The 15,706-nt window shown below is 42.2% G+C and overlaps 1 long non-coding RNA gene across 1 annotated transcript in view; it reads right to left on the bottom strand.

Moving 5' to 3' along the window:
- The window catches only part of LOC126068611 (uncharacterized), a 102,663-nt gene extending 91,364 nt beyond the window's left edge, over positions 1-11,299 (bottom strand). The window contains exon 1 of the long non-coding RNA XR_007515745.1: positions 10,948-11,299. This is a non-coding gene — a long non-coding RNA (uncharacterized LOC126068611). The remainder of the gene's footprint in view (positions 1-10,947) is intronic.
- Positions 11,300-15,706: the final 4,407 nt, after the last annotated feature.

The following is a 15,706-nucleotide window of genomic DNA, read 5'->3' as shown; positions in this document are numbered from 1 at the left end:
TTCCACAGTAAAGACCCCCAAAACTAAGTAAAACAGAGACAGACGTCATTCCTGGAACTCGAAGTATCAAATGAAGATATAAAAGACTAAGCCAAACACTGAATGGAATAAGAAACTAAGAGAGGACAGAGAGCGAGGAGAGATGTGTGAAGGTCCCTCAACAGCTAACACAGCACACATTTGCCATCTTGACTCCTGTCAGGGATCGGCAGACAGGGAACACAGGAAAGCAGCTTCACAGAGATAGCAGCAGAAGATAGAGCACCTGGTAACCAGCGATACACACTTTCCTACTACCATCCTCTTCCCGCTGTTCTACCTCCGAGCTTCCCATCTGGCTGCCGTGCATCAGCCTGCCAGGGAGTGCAGCGTCCTTGCCGCTTGGGTTTGCCACACCCACATCGCAAATCGGCAGACAGGAAGTATGGGAAAGCAACTTCACGAAGTTCCCAGCAGAAGACAGAGCAACCAGTAATGAGCGATCTACGCTTTCTGAAACCCCACCCTTCTTCCCCCCACTTCACCCTCCTCAGCTTCCCACCAGCTGTAGTCTCTTTGCCGGGAGGCAATTGCTTCTGCCCTGGCCCGCTTGGGTTCACCCCGCTCACGCTGGCCAGGTCCCTGAGCTTATGTGTTGCTTCGTTCCATTTCATTTGGTTTCTTCCGTGCCTCCCGCCACCTCCCTCTCCTTTTTCTCAACCCCCTGGCTCCGTGTGCCATCTTTCCCTCTTCTTGAAAGGTTGTGAAGATCCGCTCAACCGGGGAACCACTCCCCTTGCCTGTGACACCATGCTGGTGGGATCCCTGCGGCTCTTTTTTTTTTTTTTTTTTGCTTGTTTTGTTTTGTTCTGTTTTCTTTTCTTTCCCTTTTTGCACTTGGGAGCCCCTTCTAGCAGGGCTGCAGTTCACAGCTTAGGAGCCACTCCCCTAATCTGTGCAGCCATGAAGGTGGGATCCCTGGGGTCATTCCAGTCTGCTGAATACCTGGTGCTATGTGACATCTATACCCCCTCTAGTCAGGCTATACCGTGCAGCCTGGGAGCCACCTCCCCAGTCTTCACAGCCACAGCGCTGGAACTCCTCAGATATTTTTTTTTTCCTACTCTAAATTTTTATCTAGTTAGCTTTTTCCTTTTCCCTTTTTCTTTTTTGTTTTTCCTTTTCTCCATTTGTCGGCTTCTCATCTCTCCACTCCAAAGGCAAGCGCCCTTAGCACTCTTTTCTTTTCCTTTGTTTTTCACTCCTGTTTCTCTCTCCTCTTCCCACACCCATATTGGCTCAACACATCACAACCTCCCACCTCTTTCCCCCCTACCTGCACCATGCACTGATCATCACACCCCTGAGCAGCACAGGCATGGTCTTCTGGAACCTGCCCAGCACTGACTCCTGGCCCACCCTGTAGACCCTAGTACACGCCACAAACACCCATCCAGGCCCCTCCCCTTCAGCTGGACCTACCCTCTGCACCATAGTTGAGTGACTGACCCTGCCCATTGGACAAGGTGAAAAGGATCACGACTACAGACGAGCAAACAACGAAGAATGCACAGCCCGCCTGCTCAGACATAACCAAATAAAACAAAAAAGCAAGACAAAAAAACAAATCTACAATCAAGAAACAAAGAAAATAACTACTGAATGTCCCAAGAACAGCAGACAGTATCAAAATATCTAAAAAAAACAGGAGAGGATGGTTCCAGTAGGTGTCCAAAATAAAACGCCAGATGACTTTCCAGTAGAAGAAAAGGCACTAAAACTACCCGACAGGGAATTCAAATCTCTAGTATTCAGAACTATCCAAGAGTTGAAGCAAAAAGCAGACAAAAATGAGGAAAAAATAGACAAATATGGAAAATGCAGACAAATTCGTGGGAAATACAGGAAAAAATGGAAAAATTCAGGAAAATAATACATCATGAATAATGAAAAGCTGACCATCCAAGAAGCTCAACGAAGCCCATATAGGATAGACCACAAAAGAAAAGGCATATCATAATAACACTTGCTAAAACCAAAGAAAAAGAAAAAATCCTGTGAGCAGCTCGAGAAAAACAAAAAGTCACATTCAGAGGAGAAACAATAAGACTAAGCTCTGATTATTTGGCAGAAACCATGCAGGCAAGAAGGCAATGGGATGACATATCTAAAACCTTGAAACAAAACAAATTGTCAACCATGAATAATATATCCTGCAAAGCTTTCATTCAAATATGATGGTGAAATTGGGACATTTCCAGATAAACAGAAATTAAGGGAATACATAAAAACGAAACCAAACTTACAGGAATTATTGAAGGGAGTCCTTTAGTCTGAGAATAAACAACATCAAACCACAGCCTGAATCTAGGATGCAGGATTGTACCAGCCAGATACCAACCTAGGAAATGAACTCCCAAGGACTATCCCAAACCAAAAGAATTGTAACAGGGAACCAGAGGTTAATCCATAAATGACAACAACATCAGAAAAATAATAGAGGGAATAAACAGTGTAGGTATAGAATTTTCTAAAGGAGAGGAAGGCAAGGTGATACCAAGTAATAATAGACTGGTTCAAACCTAGGACGATAAGGGTAAATTTCAAGTTAACCACAAAGAAAGCTAGTAAACCTACTCATCAAAATAAAGAAGAAAAACAAAGTATCAATGAAAATAAAATATACAAAAACAAAAGAAATGAAAAAGAAATCCACAAAGAAAAGGAAGTTAAGAGGAACAAAGAAAATGTTAGCACCCCCCCAAAAAAAGCACTACAAAATGATGGCAATAAACTCACACCTAATTACACTGAATGTAAATGGTGTAAATGCACCCATAAAGAGACACAGAGTGACAGAATGGATAAAAAACAGTATCCAGCAATATGCTGTCTACAAGAGACACATCTTAGAAACAAAGATGTAAATTTATTAAAAATAAAAAAAAACCAAACCAAACCCACTGCCATTGAGTCGATTCCAACTCATAGTGACCCTATAGGACAGAGCAGAACTGCCCCATAGAGTTTCCAAGGAACGCCTGGCGAATTTGAACTGCTGACCTCTTGGTTAGCAGCCGTAGCACTTAACCACTACGCCTCCAGGGTTTCCATTAAAAATCAAAGGATAGAAAAAAATACATCAAGCAAATAACTATCAAAAAAAAGCAGGAGTGGCAATACTAATCTCAGATACAATAGACTTTAAAGCAAAATCCACCATAAAAGACAAAGAAGGACACTATATAATGAATAAAAGGATGATCCATCATGAAGACTTAACCATAATAAACATCTACGCACCCAATGACAGGGCTCCAAAATACATAAAACAAACTCTAACAGCACCGAAAAGAGAAATCGACAGTTCTACAATAATAGTAGGAGACTTCAACATACCACTCTCGGTAAAGGGCAGAACATCTAGAAAGAAAACTCAACAAAGATACAGAAGAGCTAAAGAGCACAATCAGACAACTTGACTTCACAGACGTATACAGAACACTCCACTGTACAGCTGCAAAGTACACATTCTTTTCCAACACACATATGCTGAGTGAAAAAAGTCAATCACAAAAAGACAAATATTGTATGAGACCACTACTGTAAATACTCATGAAAAGGTTTACATACCAAAAAAAAAATCTTTGATGGTTATGAGGGAGGGGAGGGGTACAGATGGAAAAACATTTAACAGACAATAGGTAAGTGGAAACTTTGGTGAAGGGTAAGACAGTACACAACAGTGGGGAAGCCAGCACAATGTGTACAAGACAAGGTCATGGTAGCTCCACAGACACATCCAAATGCCATGAGGGACCGAACTGCTGGGCTGAGGGCCATGGGGACCATGGTCTTGGGGAACATCTAGCTCAATTGGCATAACATAGTTTATAAAGAATATGTTCTATATTCTACTTTGGTGAGTAGCGTCTGGGGTCTTAAAAGCCTGTGAGCGGCCATCTAATATACTCCACTGGTCTCATCACTTCGGGAGCAAGGAAGAATGAAGAAAACTAAAGATACAAGGGAAAGATTAGTCCAAAGGACTAATGGACCATATCTACCACGGCCTTCACCAGACTGAGCCCAGTACAACTAGATGGTGCCTGGCTACCTCCACTGACTGCTCTGACAGAGATCACAATAGAAGGTCCCAGACAGAGCTGGAGAAAAATGTAGAACAAAATTCTAACTCCAAAAGAAAACCAGATTTGCCGGCCTGACAGAGAAATGGAGAAACCCTGTGAGTATGGCTCAGTAATGAGGTCACTCCTTAGGTTCACTCTTCAGCCAAAGACTGAAAAGGCCCATGGAACAGAACAAGAATGGAGGGGTGCATCATCCCTGGGAGAGGGACTGGAGGGCAGGAGGGAACAGGAAAGCTGGTGTAGGGAACCCAGGGTTGAGAAGGGAGAGTGTTGACGTGTTGTGGGGTTGTTGACCAACATCACAGAACAATGTGTATACTGGCTGTTTGATGAGAAACTAGTTTGTTCTGTAAACCTTCATCTAAAGTACAATTAAAAAAATGGTGCCTGGACAACTGGATGTTCACATGCAAAAGAATGAATTTGGACCCCTACCTCACACTATACCCAAAAATTAACTCAAAATGTATGACAGGCCTAAATATAAGAACAAAACCATAAAACTCCTAGAAGGAAAAATAGGAGTAAATCTTCAAGACCTAGATCTAGGCAATGGTTTCTTAGATATGACATTAAAAGCAACAAAAGAAAAAAAAATAGATAAATTGGACTTGATAAAAATTAAAAACGTTCATGCTACAAACGACACCATTAAGAAAGTGGAGACACGAGGAAAATATTAGCCCAAGAGACAGAAAGGACCACATAAACCAGAGACTCCATCAGCCTGAGACTAGAAGAACTGGATGATGCCTGGCTACCACCAATGACCAGGAACACAACAGAGAGTCTCTGATGGGGCAGGAGAAAAGTGGCATGCAGAATTCAAATTCTAATAAAAAGACCAGACTTAATGATCTGACTGAGACTGGAGGAACCCCGGAAGACATGGCCTCTGGACTCTCTGTTAACCAAGAACTAAAAGCATTTCCAAAGCCAACTCTTCAAACAGAGATTAGACCATAAGACGTAAACCGATACTCGTGAAGAGTGTGCTTCTTAGTTCAAGTAGACACATGAAACTAAGTGGGTAGCTCCTGTCCGGAGGCAAGATGAGATGGCAGAAAGGGACAGGAGCTGGTTGAACGGAGTGGAAAGAAGGAGTGTGCTGTCACATTCTAGAGAGAGCAACTAGGGTCACATAACAATGTGTGTATAAATTTTTGTATAAGAAACTAACTTGAGCTGTAAACTTTCACTTAAAATACAACTAAAAAAAAAAGAAAGTGAAGACAGTATAGGCTGGGAGAAAATATATGCAAATCATATATTTGAAAAGAGACTTGTATTTAGAATATATAAAGCAACAACAAAAAAAGTTGCCTTCAATTCCAATTCACAGCAACCCTACAGGACAGAGCAGAACCGTACTCATAGGGCTTCCAAGGCTGTAATCTTTACCCAAGCAGACTGCCACCTCTTTCTTGTGCAGAGTGGCTAGTGGGTTCGAACCACCAACCTTTCAGTTAGCAGCCAAGTGCTTAACCACTGCGCACCAGGACTCCTTAGAATATACAAAAAACTCTTAAAACTCAATAATAAAAAAGAGGAATAACCCAATTAAAAAGTGGGCCAAGAATTTAAATAGATATTCCTCCAAAAAAGATACATAAATGGCTAATAAGCATATGAAAAAATGCTCAACATCAGTAGTCATGAGGGAAATGCAAATGAAACCACAATGACATACCACTTCACACCCACTAAACCAGGAAAACCCGTTGCTGTCTACGCGATTCCGACTCATAGCGACCCTACAGGACAGAGTAGAACTGCCCCATAGACTTTCCAAGGAGCGCCTGATGGATTCAAACTGCCGATCTTTTGGTCAGCAGCCGTCGCTCTTAACCACTACACCACCAGGGTTTCCTCACACCCACTAGGATGGCTATAATAAAACAAACAGACAATAACAAATGTTGGCAAAGATGTCAAGAAACTGGAACCCTCATACACTGGGATGTAAAATGAAGCAGCCATTTTGGAAAACAATTTAGCCAATTTCTCAAAATGTTAAACATAGCGTTACTATAAAACCAAAAATCAAACCAGTTGCCACTAAGTTGATTCCAACTCATGGTGACTGAGCAGAACTGTGCTCCATAGTTTTTCAAGGCTGTGACCTTTCAGAAGCAGATCGCCAGGCCTTTCTTCCAAGACACCTCTGGGTGGGTTTGAACAGCCAACCATTCAGTTAGTAGTCAAATGCTTAACCGCTTGTGCCACCCAGGGACTCTACAGTTACCACAAAATTCAGCAATTCTACTCGAGAGAAATAAAAATACATATCTATACAAAAACTTGTACATGTATGCTAATAAGCAGCATTATTTATAATAGCCCCAAAGTGGAAAAACAATCCACATGTCCATCAGCTGATGAATGGATAAACAAAATGTGGTATATCCATGATTGAATATTATTGAAATAAAAAGAAATAGAATTATTGATATATGCTATAACATAGATGAATCTCGAAAACATGGTAAGTGAAAGAAAACAGTCACAAAAGAATACATATTGTATGATTCTATTTATATGAAATGTATAGAGTAGGAAAATCTATAGAGAAAGAAAGATTAGTGGCTGTTTGTGGTTGGAACAGGGTGGAGCAGGAATGGGTATTGAGTGCTAATGGGTACTGTTGCTGTCGAATCGATTCCAACTCATAGTGACCCTATAAGACAGAGTAGAACTGCCCCATAGGGTTTCCAAGGAGCAGCTGGTGAATTCAAACTGCCAACCTTTTGGTTAGTAGCCAAGCTGTTAACCACTGTGCCACCAGGGCTCCAACGGTATAGGATTTCTTTTTGGAGTGATGAAATGCTCTAAAATAGATTGTGGTGATGGTTCCACAACTCTGAATATACCACTGAACTGTACACTTTGAATGGGTGAATTTTATAGTAGGTGAATTATATCAATAAGGTTGTTGTGGGGGGAAGGATCATATACCTTGTAAGTGGCCAGGCAGAGTTTCAAAACCAGTATCCGGCAAGGGGTAGGCACTCAATAATTGTTTGCGGAATGAACGAATGAATGAACGCCTTGCAGGTTCAAGTAAAAAAAATGCCCGAACTATTCTTATTAAAATTAGCAAGATAAGAACACCTTCTATCAAGTGTCACTCAACACTGTTCTGGATGCTTCAGCTAATGCAACAGAAGACAAAGTAATCAGAATAAATATCTGAAAGGAATAGTCCGTCACACTGTTCTCAAAATTGATGCTTCGAAAAAATTTAGAGGGATGTGATATGGTATTATGTCTAGGAAAACTAAGAGACTATTAAAAAAACCCACTGCCGTCGAGTCGATTCCGACTCATAGCGACCCTACAGGACAGAGTAGAACTGCCCCGTCAGGTTTCCAAGGAGCGCCTGGTGGATCTGAACTGCTGACCTTTTGGTTAGCAGCCATAGCTCTTAACCACTCCACCACCAGGGTTTCCAGAGACTATAAAAAGCAACTAGAATTCATATGCAAATTTGATAATTGGCTTGGATAAGAAACAAAATTACAAAATTGATAGATTTTTCTCTACAGAGATGGAAAAAATATGGTATTCACAATGATGACAAAGACAAATGTAAAATATCTAAGAAAGAACATTTTTTTTAAAAAGGTGCTGGACCTGTAAGAAGAAAACTATGAACTAGCATAGTTTTAATGGTTATTTTTGAGACTTGATAAAATGGTTTTAACATTCATATGGAAGAAAAAATGCTCACAAATATTAAAGAAAACAGCAATAAAGAAGAGTGAGGGGGACTAGCAATACTGGATATTAAGACTATTTCTAATACATTTTTAAAAAGGAAGTAGACACATAAATAAGAGAACAAAATAGAACAATATACACTTGGGAATTCATTTGACAAAAGTGGCATTGAATTGTGTTAGAAAAGGGTAGTTCATTTAATGATTGATGCTGGTAAATTGGCTAACCAAATGGAAAAAGACAAACTTTGATCCCATCTTACATCACACATCAGAATAAATTCTAGCTGGATTAAAATTTAACTTTAGAAATTAAAACACTAAAAATGTTAAAATAAATTTAAGGTACATATTTGTTTATGTGTGAAGTAGAAAGAACTCAATTATGTAAGACAATGAACTCAAAATCCACAAAGAAAAAAGACAGATATAGTATACATAATCACAGGCGACTATTTTTCTAATTATATGTGAAGACATCCTTCAAAATTCAAGAGATAAAGAGCTAAAAGGGAAATATAATTACAATAAATGACAGAGTTAATATTCACAATTTAGTAAGAAACACAAACCACCTAAAAAGCCAAAAAACCATACACATTGCCTTCGAGTCAATTCCAACTCACAGTGACCCTACAGGACAGAGTAGAACTGCCCCATAGTTTCCAAGGAGCGCCTGGTAGATTCCAATTGCCAAACTTTTGGTTGGCAGTTGTAGCACTTAACCACCACGCCACCAGGGTTTCCAACCTAAAGAGCAAATTCAAAAAACATGAAAATTCAAAAAATAACATTTCAATGGCCAATAAATATGAAAAGAAGTTCAAGCACTAGTTATCAGGAAATGCACCTCAAAGCAACCTAGATACTGTTGGTTTTGGCCCTCAGAACAGGGGAAATTCAAAAAGTAACAGCATTTAGTGTGGGGGGGATCTTGAAATGAGCTAATTGCTGGTGGGAGTTCCAATTTTACAAAATTTTTGAAAATAATTTGGCGGTATGTATTGACCTTAATACCCATTCCTCAGATGACAGTTTCTGACCACAATTTAGAAGTCAACAACAAAAATTTCAACCTGAGGGGGTGGGCTCATATCTAAGTAACTAAGGGGTCAGAGAGAAAAGCACAACAGAAATTAGAAAACATTAAAAGTAAACTATAGTGAAAAAGCTACATGTCAAAACTTGTGGCATGAAATTAGTGTTCTTATAGAAAAATTTGCTAACTTAACGTTTATATTACAAAAGAAAAAATGAATATTAATGAGGTAAACATCTAATTTAGGAATTTAAAGATAAGAACAAAAGAGAAAAAACTCATAGAAAAGAAATAATGAAGTCAAAGGCAGAAATTTACAATACAGAAAACAAAAGGTACAGAAGGACAAAGTCAACAGTATGTTAAAAAAATCCCATTTCAGACCTAAAGACCACTGATCACTGACCTCACAAAGCCACATATCTGATTCCATAGACCCCTCATCACTAATCCCAACACTCGCCACAATAACATCCCATCACATCCCACAGAACGCCATCACTCACACCACAAAGACCTCCTCCACCCACCCAATAAACGCTATCAACACAGCTCACAGACCTTTACATTACTTACCATCTCCCACCATTCACCCCACAGATCCACCATCACTCACTCCACGGAACCCTCATCAATTTCCCTGAAGTCCCTCCATCATTTACCCTACAGACCATTACTCTCCACACAGACGCCCCCCCCCATCACGCATCCCACTAATCCCCTATGACTCACCCTACAGGCCTCATCACATCCCAGAAAACCTATCACCCACCTACAGTCCCCATTCCTCAACCCCACTAACCCTCTATCATTCACCCCAAAAGAGCTCCATCATTTACTCCACAGACTGCATCATTCACCCCATCGGTGATCCCAGAGGATCTCCATCACTCACCCCAGTCCCACCAACACTCACCCCAGAGACCACTCATCACTCTCCCCCACTGACCCCACCACTCACACCACAGTCGCAATCACTGACCTCACACAATTCCATCATTTATCCCACACACTCATTCCTCACCAGTCTGGCCCATCACTCACCCCACAGACCATATCATTCACCACACAGTCCCATCATTCATCCCACCCAAACAAAAAAAAACCAAACCTGTTGCGGATTCCGACTCATAGCGACAGTATGGGACAGAGCAGAACCGCCCCGTGGAAACAGACTGCCACATCTTTCTCCAGCAAAGCGGCTCATGGGTTCCAACAGACAACCTTTCGGTTAGCAGCTGAGTGTTTAACCACTGAACCACCAGGACTCCTTCCCACAGATCACCCATTATCTCTCCTCACAGATACCCATCACTCACCAGTCTCTCTCCCATCCCTCACCTCAGAAACCCTCCACCACTCACTCCGTTAACCCCCATTACTTACCACACAGACCCCACATCACACCCCAGAGACCCTATCACCCCAGCCCCCGTTCCTCACCTCACTAACCCCCATCACTCACCCCATATTTCCATCACTCACCCCAGACTTCCATCACTCACTCACAGACCTCCATCAGTGACCCCAGATTATCCCTGTCACTCACTCAACAGTCCCTATTCCTCACCCCAGTGACTCTCCATTACTTACTCCACAGACCCCCCCATCGCTAACCCGCAAACCCTTGTCACTCACTCTACACATTTCCCCATAAAGTGACACCAGAGAAGTTCCATCACTCACCCTACATAGTACCATCATTAACTACGAAATCCACGTCTTAACGTCCCCATAATTATCTTAAAGCTTAACTGGCCCTAAATCGCCACCTGTTAAACTCAGTCCCGGAGCCCTAAGTCTAGAAACTGCTTCCCAGGGTCTCTTCCTTTTCTGGACTTTATAGTGCATGTGCTCAATGTCAGTATGGAAACGGTAGCTCGCCAACAATTACACATGGTGCATTTACAATGTGCTGGGGGGCGGCGGTGGTGCGCTTTCAGTGATCTCCAGTGACTTTGTTAGGCAAGTAACATGGCTGTCCCCGTGGGAGGGGCTCTACGGGAGCCGCCATCTTGGAAGGGTGGATATTTTTACTGCGGAGCAAGCACTCCCCTACCTGATATTCCCAGGTGGAATTTCACAGTAGCAGATTGTACCAGACTGTGGACTGTACCACCCTGACTTCTCCCCTCTCTCCTGAGGTCTCCAGTAGTTATCTCAGAGGCACATGCCAGGCACTTTCCCTTCCTCATCTCAACACTAATGGTGCCCCTTCCTCATACCGTATCCCAAGGGCTTCTTTAAACATTACATAGACCCCCTGATCCTAAGTAGAATGAGCCTCTCTTCCAGCAAGTTGGCCCAGAAATAAACACACCCGCTACCGCGGAACCCAACTCCGCTTCTCTGTTGTACGGAATAAGCCCTCTTCCACCATGGCGGCTTACGTTGCCCACCTGACGCACCTCTGTCGGAAGCTACGACATGACTGCATCCTGGACGTGTCGACTGACGTAACCATCTAGCTTCCGCGCTGGAGCGTCCTTGCTGTCGCTGAGCATGCGTATTTCCTGCCCGGGGAATGTTGGGAGTCAGACTTAGGGCTGGAAGAGGAAGTCGCCGCCTGGGGCGTTTAACCAATCTTGGCCCGAGAAGTTGAAGTAATTTAGGGATCCACCAAAATCCACCTGGGACTCGTAGCGACCCTGTAGGTTACACTGGGACTGCCCCATAGGATTTCAAAGGCTGTAAATGTTTGCGGAAGCCGATTGGCACATCTTCTGCAGAGCAGCTGGTGGGTTCCATCCTCCAACCTTTCTGTTAGCAGTCCAGCATCCCAGAGCTTAACCACTGCAGCCACCAGGCCTCCTGATTTAGGGATAAAGATAGAATAACTGTGGCGTAAGTGGGGTGGTAGGTCTGTGAGATCAGTCGTGGGGTATTGTATTTAATTTTTTTTAATTGCGTAGTCAGCCTTCCTTGTTTGCTTATATAAGCATTCGTATTTTTTTTTATAAAGACCCAAGGTTTTATTTTCATTATTGTTCAGTTTTAAGTGCTTTGTAATTTGTAACTTTTTTTTTCTTTTGACTTATGAATTATTTAGAAATTCATTGTCGAACTTCTAAAACTGCTCCAAGACTCAAACAGCAAGGGAATGGGTACTTTATTCAGGCTGTGGCAACAGCCAAACGGATTGTCTCCCGGAACAAAAGCGGCAGGGCGCCAGCTGCACGTTTGGTGGGCTTCGGTCAGGCAGGCGTGGGAATATTGCCGAAAGGAGCTGTTTAGTTTGGTCCATTTGCCTGTAATGTCCTGTTCTCAGAATTGATGGCTCAAAGAAGGAATTTAGAGGGAGTGTCAAAAGTTTTACAAATTTTTTTGATATAAAATTCATGCATGGTTTATAATATAGAGCCCTGGTGGTGCAGTGGTTAAGAGCTAAGGTGAGCTACTGCTGCTCATCAAAAGGTCTGCAGTTCAGTCTACGAGCCGCTCCTTGGAAACCCTATGGGGCAGTTCTACCCTGTCTTACAGGGTCGCTATACTTGTATAATAACACATGTCAAAAAGTGACATTCAAAATGATCTATAACATGAATACAGGTTTTTAAAATGAAAATACCCGTTGCCATCGAGTTGATTCCGACTCATAGCGACCCTATAGGACAGAGTAGAACTGTCCCCATAGAGTTTCCAAGGAGTGCCTGGCGGATTCGAACTACTAACCCTTTGGTTAGCGGGTGTAGCACTTAACCACTACGCCACCAGGGTTTCCAAAATGAAAATAGATATAAATATATGCATATTTAATTTATGTAAATACACAGAAAACAACAGAATGAAAATCAGCACCACTGTAAAGGGCAGCTGCAGGGAGCAGCATTCACACTGAAGTCTATGAAGACACAACATACAATAGTTAACAGTGATTTTTACAAATTTTTGTTTTAGTAAAATATAACAAAAATTTTGCCATTTTAACCATTTTTAAGTGTATAGTTCAGTGACATTAATTGCATCCTCGTAATGAGCAAACATCAACATTTCCAAATTTTTCATAACCCCAACCAGAAACTCAGTACCCCTTAAGCAATAACTCACTATCCTCCACTTCCTTCAGCCCTTGGTAACCATTAATACACTATTGAGAGATTGAATATACAAACAGACAGTGGCCGGACCATATATAAAAATAGAACTCTGACCCACAATCTCCAGCATCCAGCCCAGGAAGTCAAACCACTATCTGCAGCAACCAGCCCAGGAAGCCAAACACCAACCCCTGTAGCAATGGGCCTCCAATGGCCTGGACTTGAATAATAACTGACATCTTTCTTAATTTTTGGCCCCATCTCTTTTCAACTCTGGACCAACCAGAGAAAGCCAAATATGCTCCCCCAACCAATCTCTTCCAGTCAGCCTGCCTCCCCCAGCTTCCCCATGCTAAGAGTTTCCAATCAGGGCATACCTGAAGTCTTCCCTTTTTTCCACTATAAAGTTTTCCCACTCCCTTTCCTGCCTTTGAGAGACCCTGTCAAACAAGTGATAGTGGTTATCCCTTGCTACAGCAAGCTCTGAATAGTCTTTGTTCTCATTTGGGTGGTCTTTGTCTCTTTCCACATCGTGCACCTATTCTAGATATTTCACATAATTGGAGTGATACAGTATTTTGTCCTTTTGTGTGTGACTTATTTCACTTAGCATAATGTTATCAAAGTATCAGAACTTCACTTCTCTGCATGACAATAATATTCCATTGTATGTATGTAACACATTTTGCTTATCCATTCATCGGTTAATGGACATTTGGGTTGTGTCTTAGTTATCTAGTGCTGCTGTAACAGAAATACTGCAAGTAATGGCTTTAACAGACAGAAATTTATTTTCTCCCAGTTTAGGAGACTGGAAGTCCTAATTCAGGGTGCCAGCTCTAAGGGGAGGCTTTCTATCTCTTGTCAGCTCTGGGGGAAGATCCTTGTCTCTTCAGCTTCTGTTTCCTGGTTCCCTGGATATCTCCATGTGTTTTCACATCTATCTTACCCCATCTCTGCTCACCTAATCCTCTCCTTTTATCTCTTGTAGGAGACTGACTCAAGACACACCCTACACTAATCCTTCTCATTAACACAGTTGGAGCCCTTATCCATTGCTGGTGGGAATAGAAAATAGTACAACTGCTGTGGAAAATAGTTGGGCAGCTCCTCAAAAAGTTCAAAATAGCACCATATGGTCCAACAATTCCAGTCCTAGATATATACCCAAGAGACTTGAGAGCAACGATTCTTCAGTGTGGTGAATCATGGCCCTTTAGCCATAGTCTTTGTAACTCCCACCAAATGACTGAGTGGGACTATGAAAATGAGGTGCTTGTGGCTCACCAACGGAATTGTATAGCTTGCTAATAACGTAAATAAGGTACATGGCACACTTGTGGGGGTGAGATCATGCAAATAATGTGTATGGAACCCTAATGACGGAATTTGTCAGTTTTGCCACCCTGCCAGGCTTAAAATAAGCCATCCCAGATGCAGAGAAGAGAGGATCTCATCACCACCAACAAAGAATAGCCAGGAGTGGAGTGTGTCCTTTGGACTCAGGATCATTGTGCTGAGAAGCTCCTGGAACCAGGAGATTGAGAGCTGTAACACCAAAGATGATGAGAAGCAGTGACACAGAAACGGCAGCAATGGAGGCAGGAGACTACATGGTGGGTTTCCCGGCCCACAGAGTGAAAAAGCTGAGTGCGTTCAGCCAGGAGCCTTGCTGGCAGAATAGGGTGTCTCCAGGCAGTTGGTGGAGCTAGGTTTGCTGACTCACGGAGCTAGAGCTGAGTGCCTTCTGGCCGAGGCTTACTGGCAGAACGGGGTGCCTCTGGGCACATAACGACACAGCTAAGAGTGTTGTAACACTTGGCCAAGCTGGGAAGAGGCCAGGCTCAGAGACGGAGGGGCCAAAGACAGGTGTGCCTATGAGCATGGCTGGGGAGAGGCTGTCCTGATTGAAGAACTGTATCTTGAGTGTTCCTGAACCTGAATTGTAACGTGTTACTCCCCTAATAAAGCCCTTAACTGTGAGTATGGTCTGTGAGTTCTTTGTGGTTATTGCAACAAATTATCAAACCCAGCAGAGAGGCAGAGGGCCTTAAGAGGAACAGTTGCTGTCAGAATTGGTAAAAAGGTTGGAGAGGAAGTATGTCTGACCTCCACTTCATAGCAGTCACCCTTGGGCTGTTGATCTTGATTCTCATTTCTCCTTGTGAAGTTAGTGGAGGTCAGACTTCTCCACCATGCCATTTTTACAGATGCAAACAAACACGTACATCAACGTTCATTTCAGCACTATTTACAATAGCCAAAACGTGGAAACCACTTGAAAGTCCACCAACAGATAAATGGATAAACAAAATGTGGTATATACGTACAGTGAAATATTACTCAGCCGTAAAGAGAAATGAAGTCCCTGTACATGCTACAACATGGATGAACCTTGAAACACTATGCTGAGTGATTAAGTCAATCACATAAGGACAAATATAGGAATTCACTCATATGAAATATATAAAATAGGCAAATGTATATAGACAAAAGTTTATTAGTGGTTACCAGGGACAGAAGGTAGGGGGAAGAGGGGAGTTGTTGCTTAGGAAACATTGAGTTTCTATTTATGGTGATGGAAAATTCGGCAATGGATATTGGTGATGATTGCACAACATAATTAACGTAATTGATGTCACTAAATTCTACACGTGAAAAATGTTAAATTGGCAAATGTGGTACATATATACATATATAGTCACAACAATTAAAAAACAATATACAGGCATACCTCGAAGATATTGCGGGTTTGTTCAGTTCCAGACCACAGCAATAAAG

The sequence above is a fragment of the Elephas maximus genome, chromosome X (assembly GCF_024166365.1).
Source record: "Elephas maximus indicus isolate mEleMax1 chromosome X, mEleMax1 primary haplotype, whole genome shotgun sequence".
Lineage (NCBI taxonomy): Eukaryota > Metazoa > Chordata > Mammalia > Proboscidea > Elephantidae > Elephas > Elephas maximus.
Note: the sequence above shows the minus strand (reverse complement) of the source record. Positions and strands in the feature narration are given on the sequence as shown.